Source organism: Pezoporus occidentalis, unplaced genomic scaffold (assembly GCF_034315485.1).
Source record: "Pezoporus occidentalis ecotype Australia unplaced genomic scaffold, CSIRO_AGI_Poc_V1 ctg121, whole genome shotgun sequence".
Classification (NCBI taxonomy): domain Eukaryota; kingdom Metazoa; phylum Chordata; class Aves; order Psittaciformes; family Psittacidae; genus Pezoporus; species Pezoporus occidentalis.
Genome location: NW_026913006.1, coordinates 2144530 through 2165451, shown reverse-complemented (window position 1 = coordinate 2165451; position 20922 = coordinate 2144530). Strand labels below are relative to the sequence as shown.

Below are 20922 nucleotides of genomic sequence, written 5' to 3'. Positions count from 1 at the left end.
AGTAAGAAACAACAGGCATGGATTCAGACCATGCTGAGGTGAAAGCAAGGAGGTTCAGTACAATGTAAAAGCTGTTGGGAAAGGTTCAATATCATGTTGAATCCTTGTTCAGAACATTTGGCGAAATACCTGAGTTTTCCAAGAGATAATCTGATGTATTGATTAAACACTGACAAACAGGCTGTACCTGTTCCTACTTTTCTGTCATTGACAAATCAAATTGCTATTTAACTCCATCAGCTGCCAATATTTCACACTAATGAATATCTGACCTCTATGTCAGGATGCCTAAAATAGAGCCTGAAAACTAGCCTAAGATGACCCATCTAATGAAAATCAAACAAGCAGTTACCTGACAGATAATGCCTGAATACAGAAAACTGATTACAGACTACAGGTGGTCCAGGATAGGTAGATACTCTAGGGTTTTCACCCAACAGAAGCAGATCACCGTCAGAGAAGGAACTTTTCACCTCTGTTGAGTCAATCTGTAAATTAAAGTAAATGCAAATATTTTAAGTCCCAGTCAATTAATCTATTTTTGGCCTAGAAATGAGCAATTATCTTGTTTGTGACTAATCTCAGTAGGAAATTTCTGAGGGGCAAAGGCCACTTTGGAAACACATGGTCTAATGTGAGTATCTGAGACTGTCTTAGAGGTATTTTTCTGCTTGCGAAGAGCAATTTACAATTATTACCCTTTTCCAACTAAAAAAGGAATGGAAAGAATTCAGGCTGCTAAAATTATATCTGGCACTGTCTCTAATCCTAACCAGCCTTCAGATTATTTGATTTTTGTCACAACCTAATAATCATTTCACACACAAAGACTCATAAATCATTTGTGCACTGTGGCAGCTTCAAAACCAGGAGAAACCAAGAGGCAATTTTTTCCCTCAGTTCTCATCCAGGTCCTGGTATTCAATGAAATGCTTTATTTTAAGCCTGACATTACACACATAGTTAGGTGCTGCTGTGTACCCATGAATCTAGGGTATGAAAATTAAGAGGGTTCAGTTACCTGCACTAAGATCAGTCTTTCCGTGACACAAGTTCATGTGGGTAACTTTACAACATGTATTAACCAAATAATTTCCAGGGACACAAATTTCATGGAGCTTTCCAAGGATCCTGGGGGTGGAAAAATATGTTCCAATTTGGAGTATATTCTGTCTGTGTCACAGTGCCTGCTATAGCCAGTACTTTTATACATCATCTCCAACTAGATCAAAGCATTCATCTCCAACAAGCATGACCATTAACATCAACAGAGGTGTCCAAGTTACTCCAAAAGAAGAGGTGCCTGAACATTTTCCATAGGTATTTGAATAAACTATGATCTCATACAAAAATAGCATTAAGAAAATTTAAGCCACAACTATACAACAAAGGAGAACATTCAGCTTCAAAAAAACCCTCCCTTCAAGCAAGGCAACTCCTCTTTCAGTATTAACTATCAATCAGGTAAGCTTCAGTCAATTGCAAAGGACATACAACAGCCAGAATTCACCAAGCCTCTTCTGGAAAGTACAGTAGTGCACCTGGAAGATTCATGAATCAGACATTCCCTGTTTGCACCGTCTGTGATCCTGAGAGCTTCGATTCACTCATCACAGGATTTGTAACAAAGCCAGCAGTCGGAAGCACAATGACATTTAAACATTAAGCCTATTCTATGTACTAAAACTGTTCTCCAAAGAGGCTATGGCAGCCCAGAAAAATGGGCTCGCAGGAATTTGCCAACTGCATCTTTTAGGGCTTTGTACAACTGTGTGGTGTGTCGGAAGGTTCACCAATCTCAACACATCTGCCTGCAGGATAACATTCCCCTGTGCACTCTGCATTAGCTACAGTTACAATAGCCTGATAATAAGCATACCCCAGATTTACCAAATGCTTGGCAGGGATCAGAGCATTATACCTGTTAACGGTTGTTATGATGAATTATCCAAGGGCAAATAAAAAGGTTGGAGAAAAAATCCTGACTCTCTTGAAGACTGGAATTGTTTCCACTGGCTTTGACAGAGCTGAGATTTCACTCCTGATCCCTGTCTTGAAATAAATCAATCAACATAAACAATAGTCAGCACAACACCAGGAGGTTGAAAAGTGATGATAGCAAATCCAGAGACAGAGCTACACGGTTCTGCAAACTTATCATGAAACATCACCATGCTTTTTCAAAGCAAATAAAATAATGACCCAAAATAGGAGGAGTGGAATAAAGTGTCAGTGACTGTATTGCCTCATTTTGTAAAAGGGAACACAAAGATTCACAGAGGTTTGCATCAATGTTTATGAAAACCAGATTACTTCACAGCTGAAGAAGGAATTTCAGAAGGAAATTTAGAATGTGGATTCCCAAGAAGGGATATAAGACAGGTTAGGTAAGCATTTTGAACACATAAACTTAAGGAACTTGTGCCCAAGGGCAGTTAGCAGGGCCCTTCACCAAGAGACGCTTACAGTTTTGCACTGTTGACTTCTGACTCCCAGTCCCACATTCAGAACAGTAGATTTCAAAATACAAGGTACTCCTCAGGTTATATAAAGACAATCCACTTACCCTGGTTGTGTCCTTACGTAGGGCAGAAGAAATAGACAAAGTTTAAGTTTAAACTTAAACAGGGGAAGTTCAGGTTAGATATTGGGAAGAAGTTCTTCCCTGTGAGGGTGCTGAGGCACTGGCACAGGTTGCCCAGAGAAGCTGTGGCGGCCCCATCCCTGGCAGCGTTCAAGGTCAGGTTGGACGGGGCTTGGAGCAACCTGATCTAGTGGAAGGTGTCCCTGCCCATGGCAAGGGGCTGGAACTTGATAAGCTTTAAGCCAAACTATTCTGGGATTCTATGATTCTGCCTATCACTGATAATTCTATTTATTTTTTCCAAAGCAGAAAAGGAGAGGGAAGAATGCAAAGACACTTGGTGAATATCACCAAACCCCAACACACAATTGTTCAAGGTCTGAGTTTCCCTACTGTGGTTGCGCCAAGATTTATTAAAGCCCAGCATGTGTTCACTTATTTCTATCCAAAATGAACTGAAAAGGCGCTTCGCATCTGCTCACAGGGAAATAATAAAAAAAGTTTACTTTTTTAGCAACCTTTGTTAAAAATCTGTTTCTTCCAAGGTTGTCTCTTTAGCTCTTTCTGATGAGTGAGGTTTGGGGGGCTGCTTTGGGTGTGTAGCTTTCTTCCCCTCCTGTACCTCTCTTCCTCCATCTGTTGACCTCACTTTAGCACATAGTTTCCCACCCACTTTGCCAAAAATACGTAAAACTTGGGGCATCTGCTCCAACTTCTTTGTGACTTGTTACAGTATCATTAAACTAACATTTGCTCTGTTGTTAAGAAGCCCCTGTAACTTTACTTAGGCTCTTCTGCTTCGTTTGCTCTTGTGCAAGTGTGAAGTAATGCTTCCACATGGAAATCATAGGGAATGGTCCTTATTATAACCAAGCTGTATGAAAAGCTGGAAACCTCAACACTAAGTTTCTCCCAGTACCTTATGCTATACTTCCTGCATATAAGATGTTTTCCTATGGAAAATAATATCTTCCTTATTTTGCATTTCCACCAAAGCCCCCTTCTCTCCCTCTAGCACCCCTGAACTCTCCTATTCAGGGAACAATCAAACTCCAATACTCTCAGAGGCTCAGGCCATTCCTTGAAAATTCAGTTTTCCAGCCATGGAGATGGGCCACTCTGCAGCTCATTGCTCCCTTCATTTTCACACTTAAGTCTGAGGTTTCTAATGCTACCCTATTGCATATCAATAGTTGGATTAATACGCTGAAAAACAAAGGTTTCATCAGCTAGATTCTCCTACAACAGAAGCACTAACACAGGTAGACAAAAATATGAAGCAATGCTACATGATTAGTTTGGGAACAAGCTTTCAGAAAGTCCAAAAAGAAACTTATGCTGAAATACAGAAGTGACCCTAGTATCAGAATTAGAAATCCCTTTTTCCTATTAAAGTGATTCTTCATTAAATAGAATGTTCAGGGTAGACCCAGAGGATATAGTATTTTCTACCACTGCAAGCAACTCCCTGTTATGCCAGTAGTAGCACACTAGAGATGATGCAGCAATTGAGGGATCATTCTTTGAATTCAGATCCAGTATTTTTTGTTGATTTGCATCTATCTCAGTTAACACATGTCCTTCGAGAAGGCATGTTTCCATGCTAGGCAGTCTGACATAAGAATATAACATTGGCTTACCTTTAAAATGTAATGAAGACAGTGGGGTTCCCTCTTCTATTCCGTGATCTCTTCTCATTGCAACATATTTCTTATGCATATTTTGTGTCTATATGCATTCAAATGGTGCTATTCCAGTCCTGCAACGAAGCTACAATCATTAAAAGGTTTTCCTTTCCATTACCATACACCTAGAGAACATTTTATCCCACATGACACATAGCTGATTAAATATAAAACAACACAGAAGCCAAATCTCTCAAATCCTAATTCTTTGTTTTGATTGTAGGATTATTTTCATGTTGTCAGGTGGATTTTCCCAGTATTCCACTCAATTTCTTAAAAGCAGTATGAATCCAGAGGTATGTTCTCTAAAGAGCTTATACCCTGAAAGAACAAAAGACAGCATAAGCCAAAGATGCGTTTACAAACATGCTGGGCAGGCAATGACTGACCACCCAGCTATCCTGCAAATACATGTTGCATTAGAGAATTCCCAGGTACCTTGAAAAAAGGAGAATATACCTGTGACAAAACCAGGAAAAGTGTAAAATCCTGCCTCTAAACCTATTGTTTCTTGGACAGAAAATATGTAATTTCTTTATTTTTTAGAGTAAAACATACCTCAGTGTGAAGTACCTAGAGACCACTCTGAATTTCTAAAGTATAGCACCATCAACACAGAGATCCAAGATGTGTCAAAAGCGCCTGAAAACCAGCCACGTAACATTTCCCCTGAGAGTAACACTGAATATATATCTTCTAGATCTCATAGAAAGGTCTGTTCTGCACACTGGCACCTCCTTCTGCTGCATTCACAAGCATTTAAGCATCACACAAAGTATAAACTCATATGTTCTTTCCTGGGCTTGGGGCTCCTATGATCAGGTGGCCTTGGAGGTAATCCCCAATCATAGTCCCTCCTGTCTCCAAGCACCCTAATGGCAACCCTGCTGCTGTCCAGTTTTATGAGCAGGGAGTAAAGCAGTAAGCACAGGAGATAAGAGACACAGTCATACCAGAAGGTTTCTTTTGGACCCTGAAAAGATTTTAGTAGCCATGTCTGCCACGATAAAATTCACATAATAGAAACCAGCCACAAGAATGCAAAATTGCTGAGCAAACAGCGATGAAATTAATTCACTTTGCTCAAGACTAGGTTGGACAGGGCTTGGAGCAACCTGGTCTAGTGGAAGGTGTCCCTGCCCACGGCAGGGGGCTGGAACTGGATGAGATTTAAAGTCCCTTCCAACTCAAACCAGTCTGGGATTCTGTGATTATTCAGCCATGAGTCTAAGTGACAAGATATCTCGTGCTTCCTCCCTAGAAACAAAGATCACTCATGAAAAAATGGTAGATGTTGCTTTTTCACTGACATACAGAAACTGGTTTTTGTATTTATATAAAAATGTGCTCCCTTTCATGAGTATGAAAAGTATATATTATCAAACCACACCAACTTCCCTCTGAAGTCCTCGCACACAAAAAAAGAGAAAAAAACACAGTAATTTCTAAACAAAGAGTTTTGCTTTTTCCCATTTAAAACTGTTTCTAAAAACTAAAATCCAGTCAAACTATACTGAGAGAAACAAGGGCTTTCCATTCATCCATGCCTCTTCCTTCAAGCTTGCCTTTCACCATCTAAGAAAATCCCAAACAATAACAACAAACTAAAAACAAACTTTTGGCTATGTTTCCAGCTGCTAATTTTGTCTGTCATGAGCTGCTATTGTCGGGCTGAGGGAGGGATTGTTCCCAACTTTAAAAAACAAGAAAAAAGTAGAAGATGCAAAATATACTCAAAGTAACATCTGTGTTTTCTGATTTTATTAAAGCATTTTGTCTTTGTTATACAGAAATAACAAAACACTGAGCCCTTCCCATCAGTATTCATGACGTCTGCCTTTTCATACAAAACCCTCTGAAAGAAAATTCCCCCTGGAAAAAAAAAAGTACTTTCCTTGTAAAAAAGCAGATTGTGAGACAGATGATTGCATTGTTTAATCAAATTTCCATTTGAAAACTCTTTTCCTGGTTTTAGATTGAGCTCACCCAGTAAGGCAAAGGCACTAGGAAGCACATGGAAGTATAAAGTACCAGCTCGTCCATTTTATTATCTCCCGTGAGGTTTGCAATTGGAAAAGGAGAAAAACAAAAAAAAAAAAGTGAGGAACAAAAGTAGTGGCCATAAATTAAGCCCTGCTTTTTAAAGTTCAAACTGAATTTTCTTTAGTTTTCTATAGCTGTCAGATAAGCAGGGTAAACCCACCAATGCATGTTTAATATAGAAAAACTCATCATGTTCAGTAGTTCGACCTTCATTGGATACATTAGTTCAGGCCAATGAACTTGGAGCAAGCCAAGTGTGGAAACGTGGAACTGGGCCAGTGACCCCCACCAGTGCCTGTCATATTTGCTGAAAGCAAACTTGTCAAATGTAGAAGGGGCAGAAGGAGGACAAGAGTATCCTTAAACCAGGGAGCAGCAACAAAGCAAAGATGCCCATCATCTATTCACGGTTGTCTGTTGTTCAGTAATGGCCCTGGCCGGCTGGGGAAAAGAAGTCTGGTTAGAGCCTCAACCTTTCAACCTTGGCCAGTCTGGGGCCTTTCATTTCACAGGCTCCCCAAAGCTGAGGCATGAGCATAACACTATGATACGCTCCTCGCTGTTACCATCTCTTCCAATGTAATTTGTGCCAAGTAGAAGAGGAATAGAATATTCCTAGGTATGATAGCCTGTCATGACAAAACAGCCATTGTTCTTCCCCTTCAGCTACTACAAAAGCAATCTTTAAAAATAGTCAGTTGTATTAATAGTAATTCCTTCAGACATACTGTTTATAAATCAAATAATTTTAAGTATCTGCCTTACATCCCAACACTGGTTTTAATTTACTCACAGTATACTTTTCCTTGAGCTTTAGCTGTGGCCTGCTTTCTTTGTTCCCTCAGTTCCATTTACTCACATTTATTCCTCAGCAAAACAAGATGCAACTGCAGGGGAAAATATACCACGAGCATTTGATTTCACAGACAGGGAACTAGTTACCCCCCCCCCCCCATCCTTGCCAATAGAAGATGGAGAACTTACACTGACATTGCTAAAAACACCAAGAAATTGGTAGGATACATTGAGTTTTCCCACCAGCAAGCTTTGATGACCTCACTAATGGTTTACACTGCTGTTACTAAGAAGAACTGAGAAATCCCAGTGCCTGAAGGTGTTTGGTGTAAGGTGGTAAGAGTAGATTTTAACACCATGCTGACACCATGCTCTGAGCCCAGTGGGTGCTTAAAGTTCCCATGACAAATCCTGCAAGACCAAAGTCTTTGACTCAGCTAGGTGCCTTGCACCTCACAGAGATCCCCTCCCCTGTAGAAAGCAGCAGCTTCTGCCTGGCTGGCAGTCCCTTACGTCTGATAGGTACAGAGGACTCCAGCTTGTGACAAGGTCAAAGCTTCTGCACCTTTTTGTGGGATCAGGAGCTGCCATCATCAACCATCACCACACTGCAGCATCTAGCCCCTTCACTAGAAAAGTCTTGAAAAGCACAACATGACTATAGCTCATCCACATACTTCTCCCCTTTTCCCTAGCTGTTACAGCACCACATCCTTACAATTCCTGCAAGACTATTCTTCAGCGTTTACTTCCCATTTTCAATGTATTGCTTTCATATATACAGAATAGTCATTCTGTATTTCTAATTCTCCTTTTGAAGTAACATGCTGCAAGCAGTATGTTGGAAGTCAGTTACCTGATTATCTCTTCAGCAAGGTATCGGTGAAAGGATGTCTCTGGGGGCTGTTCTCACCTATGACTCCTGATATTTACCCATCATACCTACTGACATATCAGCATTTTTATCAAACACAAAGAAGACTGACTTACTGGGGAATACTGCAGCTCTGATTTTTTAACACAAGAAAGTCTGTTGGCACTGACCGTTTCTACCTCAGAAATGTCGAATTCTATTTTCTACTTGGAAGGGTCTGTACAAAAGAAAGAAAACGACTGCAAAAGGGAAGACAATTTTTTCCTCTTCAATATTAATTCCTGCAGATCAGATGAGAAGCCTGATGTTTCTTGCTATGCAAAGCCTTCTTTGAATATGTCCCCAGTATCTCACACCATACTAATGCACACTGCTCACAGGTTTGGTTTTGGTTACATCATTTTATCCTAAAGATAAGGTTAAATACTGTGATGATTTTCAGACTTCTTGTGTCATGTTCCTAGAAGATAACTCCTCATGACAGTCATTTCCAGGCTAGGTATTTTTAAGTGAAAAATTAGAGATTTAAATTTAATTCCTCATTTTGTTTATTCTATTGCATGAGAATTTGAGATAATCAAACTTCAGTGTTCTGAATCAACTATGCTCTACCCAAACACACATCCACAGTATTTGCAAACATAAGCTTGAACAAAACACACACTATGTGTAGAACTTCTAAATTCAGTTCCAGAGAGATAGGTGAGGCAAAAAAAAAAACCCAGGATAAAGTATCTAAGAATAGATTATCAATGCAGACTTAAGTAAATTGCTTGTCTGTGAAAACAAATTCTTAAGTAAATTGCTTGACAGCAGCCACAGTTCTGCATCCACACTGAACTCTCCTGCTGGGATATCTGAAAGCAGAAACAATTCTTCAGTGAACTGAGCTACTCTACAGACAGGCATTGGAAGAATATGTTTGGTTTCTTCCAAACACCTAGGAAGAACTCTGGAAAGATACTAAGGGAAGAACTCTGGAAAGATACTAAGGAATTCATACTATTTATATGACAACCAGAATTTAAAGTTAATAGTTACAGCACCAGTTCATGAGATGTGGCAAGTCTAGCTGTTTGCTGTGTCAAATACAACAGTTAAAATCTAGCTCGATCACACTAGAGTATCGCACCAAGTAGCATGTTACTTAAGTGGTGTTATCAGCTCAATAAACTCTACAGCCAAACTGACAAAAAAGTACCTATGACTATAAACCAATCATATTATATTTGGTATATTTATATAGATTTGTAGTATAAAATCTATCATGGGAGATTCATACTACAAAAATGGACAGAGGTAATTTTATCGGTGCACAAGTGATATATTCCTTTTACACTACATTATCTCCCCACAGTAACCAGGTCTACTGAATGACAAAGATGAAATCACAGGTGAGTCCATCTAATGAACATAATCTGTATTTTAGGGAAATCTGTGGAATGCAATTAACAACAACAAAAAAAAATCAACTTGTAAATGGAATTCCTTCAACTGTGTCATCCTTCTGCCTCATTACTGCTTTCTGATCTAAAACAAGAGGTAATTATTAAGAATTGTCAAAATGCTCAGAGCTCCACAAGCCCTGGGGATGATTCCTGTGCACTCAGACTGGTAAAATGGACATTAATCTGTCACCGTTATCTCCAAGATACACAAGCCTGTTGTGAAAAAAAACAAAACCCAAAAGACATGTTTCCAAACATGTGCTTTTATGTGGGTCTGGTAACATTATTATGAATTTTATTTTATTTATTAATACCATTATTATGTATATTATTCATTATGAAACTTACAGACAGTACTGAGAACATTTAGAGGATCCTGAGAGAAAAATCTCTGGGGGCTGTTTTCACCTATGACTCCTGATAGTTATTCATCCTACCCAGTCAATTCAACAGGCAGTCAAGCTCAAGCCTGGCATTCCCTAAAGCCTGGTGTTTTAGAATTAACGCTGGTTTGTGTGTGTAGTGGCATAAATGCATATTCCAAGGTTCTGTCAACCTGTAAGGCATCCTTTTGGAGGGAGAGGATTCCTTGACCACACAAGCTTCTGTCACACAGCTAGAGCAGTATGGAGTGCTTGGCTGAGTTCCACAAAGTGCAGTTTTGGCTCTGCCACCAAAAAGGTCAGAGTGGATTACTAAACCTAATGAAAACCTGCTCACATCTGGGAAGTAATCTCTTTGCTCTGCTTCTATACAGACAGAAAACCCAGAGGTTTAATCCATGTAAAGGTCACAAAGTGATTAGCACACCCAGAGGTGAGACTCCTTTCACCTTAGAATTTGAGATAGAGAAATTTGGAAGGTTTAGTGATACTCTTTCAGCAGATGACATTCTCCCACAGCCTTCTCTGCTCCCTTTAGATTTGTTTTCAGTCTGCTTGTCTGCTTGTTATTTTTTGGGAATGAAGTGGGACATGCCTGTTTGTTCGTGAAGTGTTTGGCTAGGTTGGTTGCATACTTGAGTTATTTCCCATTACACTGATATTAAGCATTTCTATAAACCCCAACGCCTTTTCATATTATGTTTGTAGTTCATTGACTCCAGGTTTTACTCTAGAAACTACTTCCTTTCTATGCTACCTGTTTATCCTAATTGAAGACCTTCTGTTTTTTTTTAATGAGACACATTTATAGGTTCATTTGAGTGTCAAAATTTTAAGACCCCTGCTTGCAAATTGATTTATCTTTTATGTTATATTTTAACAATCAAAAGGTAGTCAAACTTGTCTAATAAGAACATCTATCTGCAATGCAAATGGTTTTATATGGTCAGAGTTCCTCCACATATTATGACCAATTTTTTGTTCTATCACTTAACGTACCAGCACTGCTCTATGGTGCTCCTTGAAGAAAAAAAACATTCCTTAAGGTGGAATTTTATAAGTTGTCTGTCAATATTTGGATGGACAACCACAATTGGGATGAGACCTGCCTACCCCAGGCCTACTAAGCAGCTCTGAGAACACTTCAGATATCTTGTATGTCAGCAGTTCACATCCTAAAGATATAATTCGTCTTTCTGAGAACCATTGCCTCATTTTGTCTCTCTCTGGTCCTCCCCTGTACCACAAACATGTGTCTCATTAGACTACATAACATCCATGTTTAATTATCCTTAGCAGACTAAAATTTGCCAGTTTCCATATGGCTGATCTGTTCAATCTGCCAGGTTTTTCATGATTTATTCAGGAAAAAAAAAAACAACAAACAAACAAAAAAGAGAGGCATTTTACAAATACAAATTCTTTGTTTCCCCACAGAAAGACCAGTTTCTATTCTCTGAGCCAGAAAACCTAGTACTAAACAATATGTACAACAGAAGCAGATGTAGCTATTATAGTGTGGCCTGGTGCTTTAAGAAAAGGGCAGCATGAGTAAAATTAATGCATTAATACATTTACTTCAAGCTGTTTAACCTTTTCTACTTAACATCACTCATGGTATTCTTTTGAGTGTAAAAAACTTCAACTTCTTCACCCTGGTTTGCCAGTCTTCAATCCCACCACCAGAACCCAGCACCATGATGTGTATAAGGAGAATGCTGAGGGAGCACATTGCTAAATAGAGCCAGTGGGAGCTTTCAGTTTGTAAGCAACCATCACCCCTGTTGTCAAATCCAGCATTAAACTAATGGATTTATTTTGTATCAATATGCTTTAATTGGTTGTCTGGATGACATCTCCACAGAAAAATGTCAGGATCAGTGGTGAGTACCGGGACTGTGTTAGCACAGTAAACATGAAGTTATTATGCCCCTTTCAGAGAGCACAAAAGTTACTCTAGCTTGCAGCCATATGGCCTAGAAGCATGTTGACATATCGCAGCAAGAAAGAGTTATGTCACAGAAGGGACCATGTCAAGGAGATCAGAAAAGCTGGATCAGCTACTTGACCAGTGTCACATCCCTGAACCCAGCATAAAGAGCTCGAACAAAGTGGCATGAACTCATCTGTGGCCACTGTCTAGGAGCAGAGACCTTGAACAATGGCAGCACCTGCCAGATCCCTGCTCTCCTCCCCAGTAAAGTCACCAACAGCCCCCTCACTGTTCCGTCATGTGCCTGGCACAAGGCCCCTATTGTTACCAGCCACTCTCACTCCAATCATTTCTCCTCTAAATGACACTGCCCCACCACAGGTCATTTCAAGGGGACTGAAAAGAAAGATTTTGCATCTGTTTTGAGTTGTAGGCACCAAGGGGAGGGGGCCTGAAACCCCTTGATAGCTGGCAAATGGTAAGAGCAAAATGTCTCTATTGTTTGTGTTTGAACAAACAACCATACTACATGAGAGTTTTTATTGTCCTCAAGGCAATCTGCCACGAATGCTCCCCTTTGCCCATACTCTACAGAGAGGGAAGGAAAAAAAAATCACAATGGTCACAGTTAGGAAACCTTAGTGTGAGTTTAATGACCAGCTACCAACTAATGGATGGTGAGGAACATATGGCAGAGCTTGGCCTCTTCACATATTGATTAAAAATAATTTAAAATTTAAAGCCAAGTTTGTTTGACAAGGTTCCAGCTTCTCAGCAGCCACTTAACAATCTGAATAAATCTGAAGAGGAAAAGCTTAAATTCTAATCCAAGGCAAAGCAGAACTAACTCATTGTCACATTACATAATTGAATCTATTACATTCTCCTGGGATTAACAGCCAACACTTAATAATTTTCTCCCTCTACCTAAAATATTTGCTGATGTAAACAGCAAAGCAATTCTTTGTAATATATGGTAACCTTTTTAGAGTGCCTTTATTAGACCCTCTTTATGAAACAGAAACATTAATGGCTATAATCAAGACCTGTTGGTCACATTCTAAACATGTAATATTACTTACTGCAACAGAATGATTCTATTCTTATGTCCTTAAAGCACCACTCGAGGTGAATGCTCATATTTTCATATACATATTTGTGTTTTCTAGTGTGATGAATGCCTCAAATGCTGGAGAATTTGAGATAATTGTTCTGAATGGATTTAAATAAAGTCTAACTAACTGGATTACTTTCAAAACCAGCTACATGTGAAAATAGATCAGATAACAGCATGGAAATTACAGTCCCTGTCCCACCAAGAATCAGATGTGCAGCAAAGAAGATTCCAAGTAAATGAAAGGAATAAAAAACATGCTGGCACTCATTTTTAAATGATGATTATTTGAAAAAGGAAGGAGGAAATGACCCTACACCCCAGCTTTACACACAGCAAGGATCTGGATATAGACTTTGGATATTTGGCAGCTGACATGAACTGGTGGCTGAAGCACTAAGTGTGAGGAGGTCTCTAACTTGCTCTCAATTCAGGTGCTCCATAACCTCAGCAACATCACTTTGGCTGTGGCTTCTCTTTTACTCTTTCTGCAGTGGCTTCCGCAGAATGTTCTGATCTTTTTCAAGTCTATACCCATTAATTCAACACAAGAGACGCCAAACCAAAGGCTCAGAGCCGAGATTTTCACCAGTCTTCAGTCCCACTAGGAGCATTTCCCTTACATGCTAAAGGCAAGTGGCAGGTATGAAATAGGTAGAAATTCATCTTTTGGAAAACAGTACACCCCAAGTACTCCAGAGGACACCACAGCCAACCCAAAGTAGCAGTGAGCCAAAGGATCTGCTGGATTTCCAGAGGTTACCATGGATCACCTGAACTGGAAATGTCACGTAACAGAGGGGAAGTGTTAGAAAACATGGTAGTGATGCCATGATGCCATACATAAAAAGATAATGGCAGAAATTATGGGTAAAGAAAATGTGTCCCTTACCTGAGTAATAGCAGTAGTAGCACCAGCAGCATGGAAGTAGGCAGCACAGGGTTGGAAATGTAGTTTGGCTCTTCACCAAAAGCTCAGTTAATCGCATCTTTCAGAAAAGTGACCTTAAAATATTTTAACAGGTTTCACGTGATTATATCTACTTATTTCTCTTAATGAAGTTACTAAAATACTGCTTAAGATCTCAATTTCTTCCTAGAGCTTTTCTATTATGACAACACATTGCTCCATGTCAAAACTCTGAAAGGGATTAAGCTCCATACACTGATGGAGACAGGAATAGAGCTCCCGAAACTGCCACAAGAGTGAAGACCTAACTTATTTAAATGCTTTTAAAATAACACCACCAAAAAAACTCTAGAAACCAAAACATGATCTTTGAGCATTGATGTGTGTATCAAAATGTGTCTAGCAACCACGCATTATTAACTGCAGAGTGCTCCTCAGAGATAACAAAGAATGATTGTTGCATTTTATTGACTGGAAACTGGAATGCAGCAAGTTATTTTTGTGAGGTCACACAGGAAAATCTGTGTCAACACCAGGATTAGAAGCGCGATCATCTGGCTTCCAGCTCCATAAAACCATATTTCCTCTGCAAAAAAAAAAATAAAATAATTGCTTTTCTAATAATAAAAGCCACTCCAGGAAGGGGTGGTCTTCTGGTTTTGTCTTTCAACTTCAGAAATATAAAGGATTCTCAGCTCCAGTCCTCCCTGCATTTGGACCTCCTAGATGCTGCCTGAAGACAGCCAAGGCACACTGAATGCAAGAAAGAAGTTAACAGCATCATTCTCATTCCTTTCCCTTCAAGGTCCCAAACCGCAAGTGACAAACTAGGATCTGAATCAAACTAATCCTTGGCACGCCCATTTTTCTCTTAGGTACCTTTGTGGAATCTGACCACATCACAGTATTCAGTATATTTTTCCAATCTACAAGGCAGGAAGTACTGCTCTGCTTCAAGAGGTGGGCAACAAAGGTATAAACCAGACACAAAGGTAGGCTTTTGAAAGCAGTTTCCTAAATCAAGGCTGGCGCTTTGCCTGTTGGATCCACCTTCATCTCAAAAGGCTGCAGGAGGTAACTGGGACTTGATGCAGATGCCAGGATCATCTATCTTATATTAACTCATCATATCCAGCAAGCATAAAACACCAATTATACATATCTTTTGGACATTCTCAATTACTTTTACTGTCTATTTAATGTAAAATATGCTATATATGTTTGGTTGATTTTCATATTTATGCAAAGTGTGCCACATTGGCATGAACACAACTAACTTCTGCAGGAATTACAGCTGCCATGTGAGCTTTCTAGCAGACCATGGGTATGAATTAAATATTCATTGAAATCTCCTTCTTCACTTTTCTTCACATAACAAACATTTTATAAGTTTGGGATTTTTAAAATAGGAGAAAACCAAAGAGCTTAGAGAATGTACATAAATGTCTTCCACAGAAAACAGAACATCAAGTGTATCATCATTTCTTCACAGGCAACTCTATAGTGCCCATAAACATCGTTAAAGTTTATGTGCATGCAAATGATCTTTGAATTACTTGTCATCGAAGTTAAAATCTCCTGTCTGAAGAGCAAACTTATTGGATCTGAGAGTGCATTTGGAAGCCATTATGGATGGTGCTTGTGCTCTATGTAGGGCACATTGCAGCTGAAGTTGCCATGTGTTTGTGCAAGCATGAAAGAACAGAAAAATATGACTGAAAAGGCAAGGGAAGGCAGAGGAGAAGGGCTGCTGTCTTTGCACTTCCCAAGGACTTCGGGTCTTTCTGCCCAACATCAGGACACTGAAATTTTTCTCATGGCAATAATCTCCAAGAGGAAAGAAAAGGTGGATTAAGAAATCTCCAGTGAACAGGTCCAATCCTGCACTTTACTGAGCACTGTGAAGAACTGTGCCTAGGCAGGAAAGGCAAGAGCTCAGCACTTCCCAGGGAAAGTCAGGGAAGCACAGGCATTTGCATAATATTTGTACAAACTGCTTCTGCCACAGATATTTGAGGGCCAGGGAGGACTTCCTCCTCCCTTCCTTGCCCCCTTGCTCCCAGCAGGTCAAGTAGAAGTCTGCTGCCCTGAGCTATCTTCCTCAGCAATCTGATTAACATATGGACACACTCTGGCTTACTAAAAACAGGAAATCAATCTGAAAGGCAAGACAAATATTATTTACTTTCTTCCCATCTGCTGCAATATGTGAACATGCCTGCTTTCAGCAGTGATACAGCCTTGTTGATTTAGGATATTTATAGGGGATATGCTGTTATCAGGCCAGCTATCAAAGGGCTGTAGGAAAGGCTGTTTGACCCTACACATTATTTTAATACGTAGTTGCTTAAAAAGGTCAGATTTTCTTATTCAAGTTGACAGCAGTACTATTTCCTGTCATGCCTAAAGATACCGTTTCCTGCTTTGCCATCTACTTCCGTTTGATTGCCAGTCAAATTAAAAATAATTGTAAAAGGTCTCTCCTGTCTGCATGGTGACCCCAATGCATTTCCAGGCTACTGCTTTAACCCTCTGGGTCTGCAAAAAGCTGGTTTTCACAGCACTGGTGCCTTTTTACCCATAATCAGGCTGAGTCATTTTGCTAGAGGGAGCACAGAAAGTCAGAGGACCCTTTGCCATAAGCATAGCCTGCCTCTTAAAACAGATGAATTTTAATAAGACCATATATAAATAATCCAATCCACTAATTCTGAAGTGGCCACAGATAGCTATCTAAAAAGAGATAGCACTTTGTGCTCCCAACAGTAGCCTGGGCTGAAATGTGAAATACTGGATTGCTGCTGAGAGTATATTAGCTATATCTTTCCTAATAATATTATATTCAATCCATAATCACTTCCCCACTTCACCCAAGCGTTGCTAAAGCAGCCACAAGTTGTCAGGAAGGCTTATTAACCACTTGAATGTGAGCCTCTGCTCATACACAGCTCCATAGAACAGCATGAGGCTCTGCCACGGGACATGATCCATACACACACAAATCACAGCATCTCCCACAACTATAAGCTAAGACATGCACTAACTTACTCGAGGCTTATGCCCATCTGGTCAAGAAGCAAAAACATAATATGAAATACATGCCCCAGAAAGTTCAGCTTTAGGACAGCCCACACCTGTACGGAAATCTTCAAGACTGCCCCATTTTCCCAAACTTTTGCAAGCATGATTCACATCCAGGAAAATAATGTTTTCCTAATTTGTTGACCCCTCATGCTTCCTACATGGTTAATGGTTCATACGACACATTTTCTGAATGCAGGTATAAATCTCTTCTTCTCCCTTTCCTAACTCCTTCCATGAACTTTTGCCATTTAACTTGCCTTCAGCTCAGAATTACAATTTCAGACTCTGTGCAGACTCAGGCAGACATCCACACTTCGGTGCCCTTCACATTGAAGACATCTTGCTTTTGACAATGCAGCTAGAAACTTGCTTGTTTGAATGAAACCTGGTTGTCTGCAAAACTACAGAAATACTACCAGGGCTTTTCCTGGGTAGTGGCATCTCCAGGGAGGAGTGTTCCACAGTTCCGGTGACCTTTAAAACTGATCTTGCCATTAGCCAGAACAGAGAGCAACTGGATTTGGAACGTTCCCATACCCACTTTGCCATTTTTCTGGGCACCCAGCCCAACACAATCATGGAAGACTCTCTAGCCCAGCAAGTATTCTTCAGAGAACAAGCACCTTTTAGGAACAGATCAGTATGGCTGATGCTCCTGGAAGTACTGGGCTGTTTATGTGATTATCTGTTGACCCTTACAGACCTTTTTCTCTATATTTTTAAGTAGAAAATAACTGGAGAAAATGACAGGGTACTGGAATATAAACTACAAATGAACATGGATTAGTTACTAAGTAAAGCATTCAATAACAATTGTTATATGATTTGCAATTGTGGATAGAAATTAGATATTGAACAAGTATTTCATGTGTCATTCAGATTAAAACACTCAGCTGAGGCACAGAAGATCTGTACGTGGCTCCTGCATATGCCTAGGATTTCCTACAATCATTTAATTTGCCTGTTAGGGTTGTCTACCAGGTGTAGGTGACTTTATCTTAAAAGGCCTGTCAGACCTTCCCTGCCATAAAGGATTTGTGGACCTGAGGCCTGCACACAGGCATGGATGGGAGTAGCCAAGAGAAAAATGTCTCCAGGGGTTCAGAAGAGACCAATGTCAAAGATGGGGCAAGGCAGAGCAAGTGATTTTTGGAGAGAAGCAGTGATTTTCAAAGCCATGTGGCTTAAGGCAACTTGGACAGAAACTGAAGTTTAGGAAGCAATTCTGTGCCTAGAATCTGAAGAACCTACAAGGTCATGATAAAGGGTTGGTTTAGTCAGCTTCTTCCATCTTCCACCTACCACAGCATCTTGCTATCCCCTCAGGCACATGTGAAGGACTGAAGTCTTTAATAATAAGCACAATTTGCAACAAAGCCCCCAAATTCATCTTCAGGGTCGAGTAACCCTCAGGTCTTAAGGGCTCTAAAACATTATCACAGGAACTGCTTCTTCTGACCAGAAGAAGCATGTAATAGGAAATCCTGACATCTGAAAGAGCACACCTGGCAACCATAATGTTTCCAAAATCACTAAGAGTCCTTGTCAGCCTTTTTTACACCAAATTATTACCAATCTCATGTTCTTTCTTTACAAGGGGTGCCTGGATCAGTCATGTTTATTCCATTGAGCAAAATCAATTCTAGAGTAATCACCTGTTTATGCACAGCACAGTGAAACTTAGCAAGATATTCCTGGTGCTGGTGAAAAGGCAAGAAGTTTACAGTAAGCTATTTCTTAGCTGTTCAGAATTATATGGCTGTTGAAAATATCCAGTCCAAGCTAATAAAAAGAGCATAGAAAGGAACATAAAAATCTTATGATTCAGACCTTAAGCCTGAATAGGATAGGAAGATGCCCTCATGTGTATTCAGATGTACTTGACATAAGGTTTCTTGTGTGTTTCTCTGGAGCATTCTGGGGTTGCTGCTGTCAAACATAACACAACATGCCCATAAAGGAATCCCTACGACACTTTTAAGCATCACAAGACCATCTTTCACACAAGGTAGAATAAATACATGGGGAAAGAAAGGATACCTCTAAACAGAGTCTATCAAAACAATGAGGCATTCAAAAAAATAAAGTTTCTGCAGCCCTTTTACCAATGTAAATTGCTTTGGTCATCAAAGGCACCTCATTCACTGGGTTATTGTGACTTTTCCTCTGTTCAAGTCCTTCCCTGTGACCATTTCCGCTTATCAAACCAAGATTCCCCCCTCCTGGCCTTAGAGTTCTCTGCCATCGTAACTCAGAGACTACCACCTCATAAGGGCTTGGAGCTCTCATCCATCCTGCTCCTCGCTGCCTTCCAAACCCTTCTTTTCCTTCATTGCTGCCCCATCTTGCCAGCATTTCGCAACTGGAACTGTACTTCTGGACTTGCTGATAAACACCTAGCACGATGTTTGCTGGCAATTAGCTGATATGTAAAATAACACATAGAAATTATGTCTCCCCTCTCTCTGCACAGCAACAAAACATACTGTTATTGCTCCAAACATAAAAGAAAATATTCCAAATCATAATGCTTTTTGCCAGGTTCTTTTTTGACTCATCTAATCAAGATTTCTCTTATGCCAAAATCAAAGTAGAACTTGAGATTGAACGTTCCCCATGCCTGGTCCAACAAAAATGATTTTTTTAGATGGACTTGAAAGGAAAAGAGCCATATTTACAACATTCTGTGCATCTGTGTGAAGCTCACCTAAAATTACAATACCTATGTGATGCTGACTATTGAATCACAGAGCCCTGAACTAACCATTTGGTTTCTACTCCACAATTCCAGAGAATTCTACTCACACGTTACCTTCAAGCCTCCATGCCTTGACATTTCGAGAAATACCAAAGATCCTTTACTTAACTCCCTGTGTGTTCCCTGTACAGACAGAGGGCATTTCACAGGAGTTGCTGGAACAGAAACATAAACAAACCCTGGTGTCCTGGTTAGGCCTCCCAACAGGAATGCCAGACACCTCCCCCTGCTCTCTGTCACTGATACCTCCATCCCCATGGGTCACTGCTGGCGGCCACAGCTTTTAATCGCATGCTGAGCCTCCAATGATTTATCACCACTTAATAGTTTTTGTTGAAGATTCCCAGTTGGGAGCTCAGCTTGCCTTCACCCCCACCATGAAGCATTACCCAAGAGCATCAAAAACAAAGCAGGAAAAGATGTTCTCCATGTGGAAGCAGAATTAACACTGTTTAAGAAAACTATCTATTACTGACAGGCATTTTTAGCAAATAATTAGTGATACCATCAAAGAGTTTAGGAATTATGCAAAGGTTATAAAGTTAGGCTGGAAATCTAGTATGGCATTTCCAACAGGCTACACGGCTTTCCGTTGTTCTCTGCTTGGTGCATTTAAAAACAGTCTTGCTTTTGATAGATCCTTGCTATGAGATTCACTTGAGTTTTTAGCCACAAACTGTTTCAGTAGAACTTCCTTCCAGCTTGCAGCAAACAGAAACACTGTGCACAGGAAAAACTCCAGCACTTACAGAGTGCCAGCATGCAATGGGTTGTTTCTGACCGCAGTAGATAACCAAGGTTTGCCTCACAGGGAACAATGATGTAGCATTTTTGATTTTAAGTCTCAAAAGTTTCATGCACTTACCACCATTTAAAGCTGAGCTGACTTTCCAGTTACCATCGAACCACAGAATGGTTTAGGGTTGGAAGGGACCTTAAAGCTCATCCAGTTCCAACCCCCTGCCATGGGCAGGGACACCTTCCACTAGACCAGGTTGTTCCGAGCCCCATCCAGCCTGGCCTTGAACACTGCCAGGGATGGGGCAGCCACAGCTTCTCTGAGCAACCTGTGCCAGTGCCTCGACACCCTCACAGGGAAGAGTTCATCTAAGGGTATCTAAATACAAACATGATTTATCTGCAACACTGCCTTACAAACAAGGGTGCCCACTACACAGGAGATGACTTACACAGGATAAAAGGCAATCCATCTCTTAACACAGGATTACAATCCAAGGCTTCCTTCTCGCATTTTTCTTATAGTTTTACCACTTGCCATAGACTGTGACAGAAGTGCTAAGATTTAAAGCT

The 20922-nt window shown here is 40.2% G+C and overlaps 1 long non-coding RNA gene across 1 annotated transcript; it reads right to left on the bottom strand.

The window, feature by feature from the left end:
• Window positions 1-412: 412 nt before the first annotated feature.
• On the bottom strand, window positions 413-4349 carry LOC134157836 (uncharacterized). Its single transcript, XR_009962486.1, has 3 exons — window positions 4225-4349; window positions 1922-2052; window positions 413-488 (listed from the first exon to the last, which is right to left on the bottom strand). It is a non-coding gene; the product is annotated as an uncharacterized LOC134157836 (long non-coding RNA).
• Between the last annotated feature and the right edge of the window lie 16573 nt (window positions 4350-20922).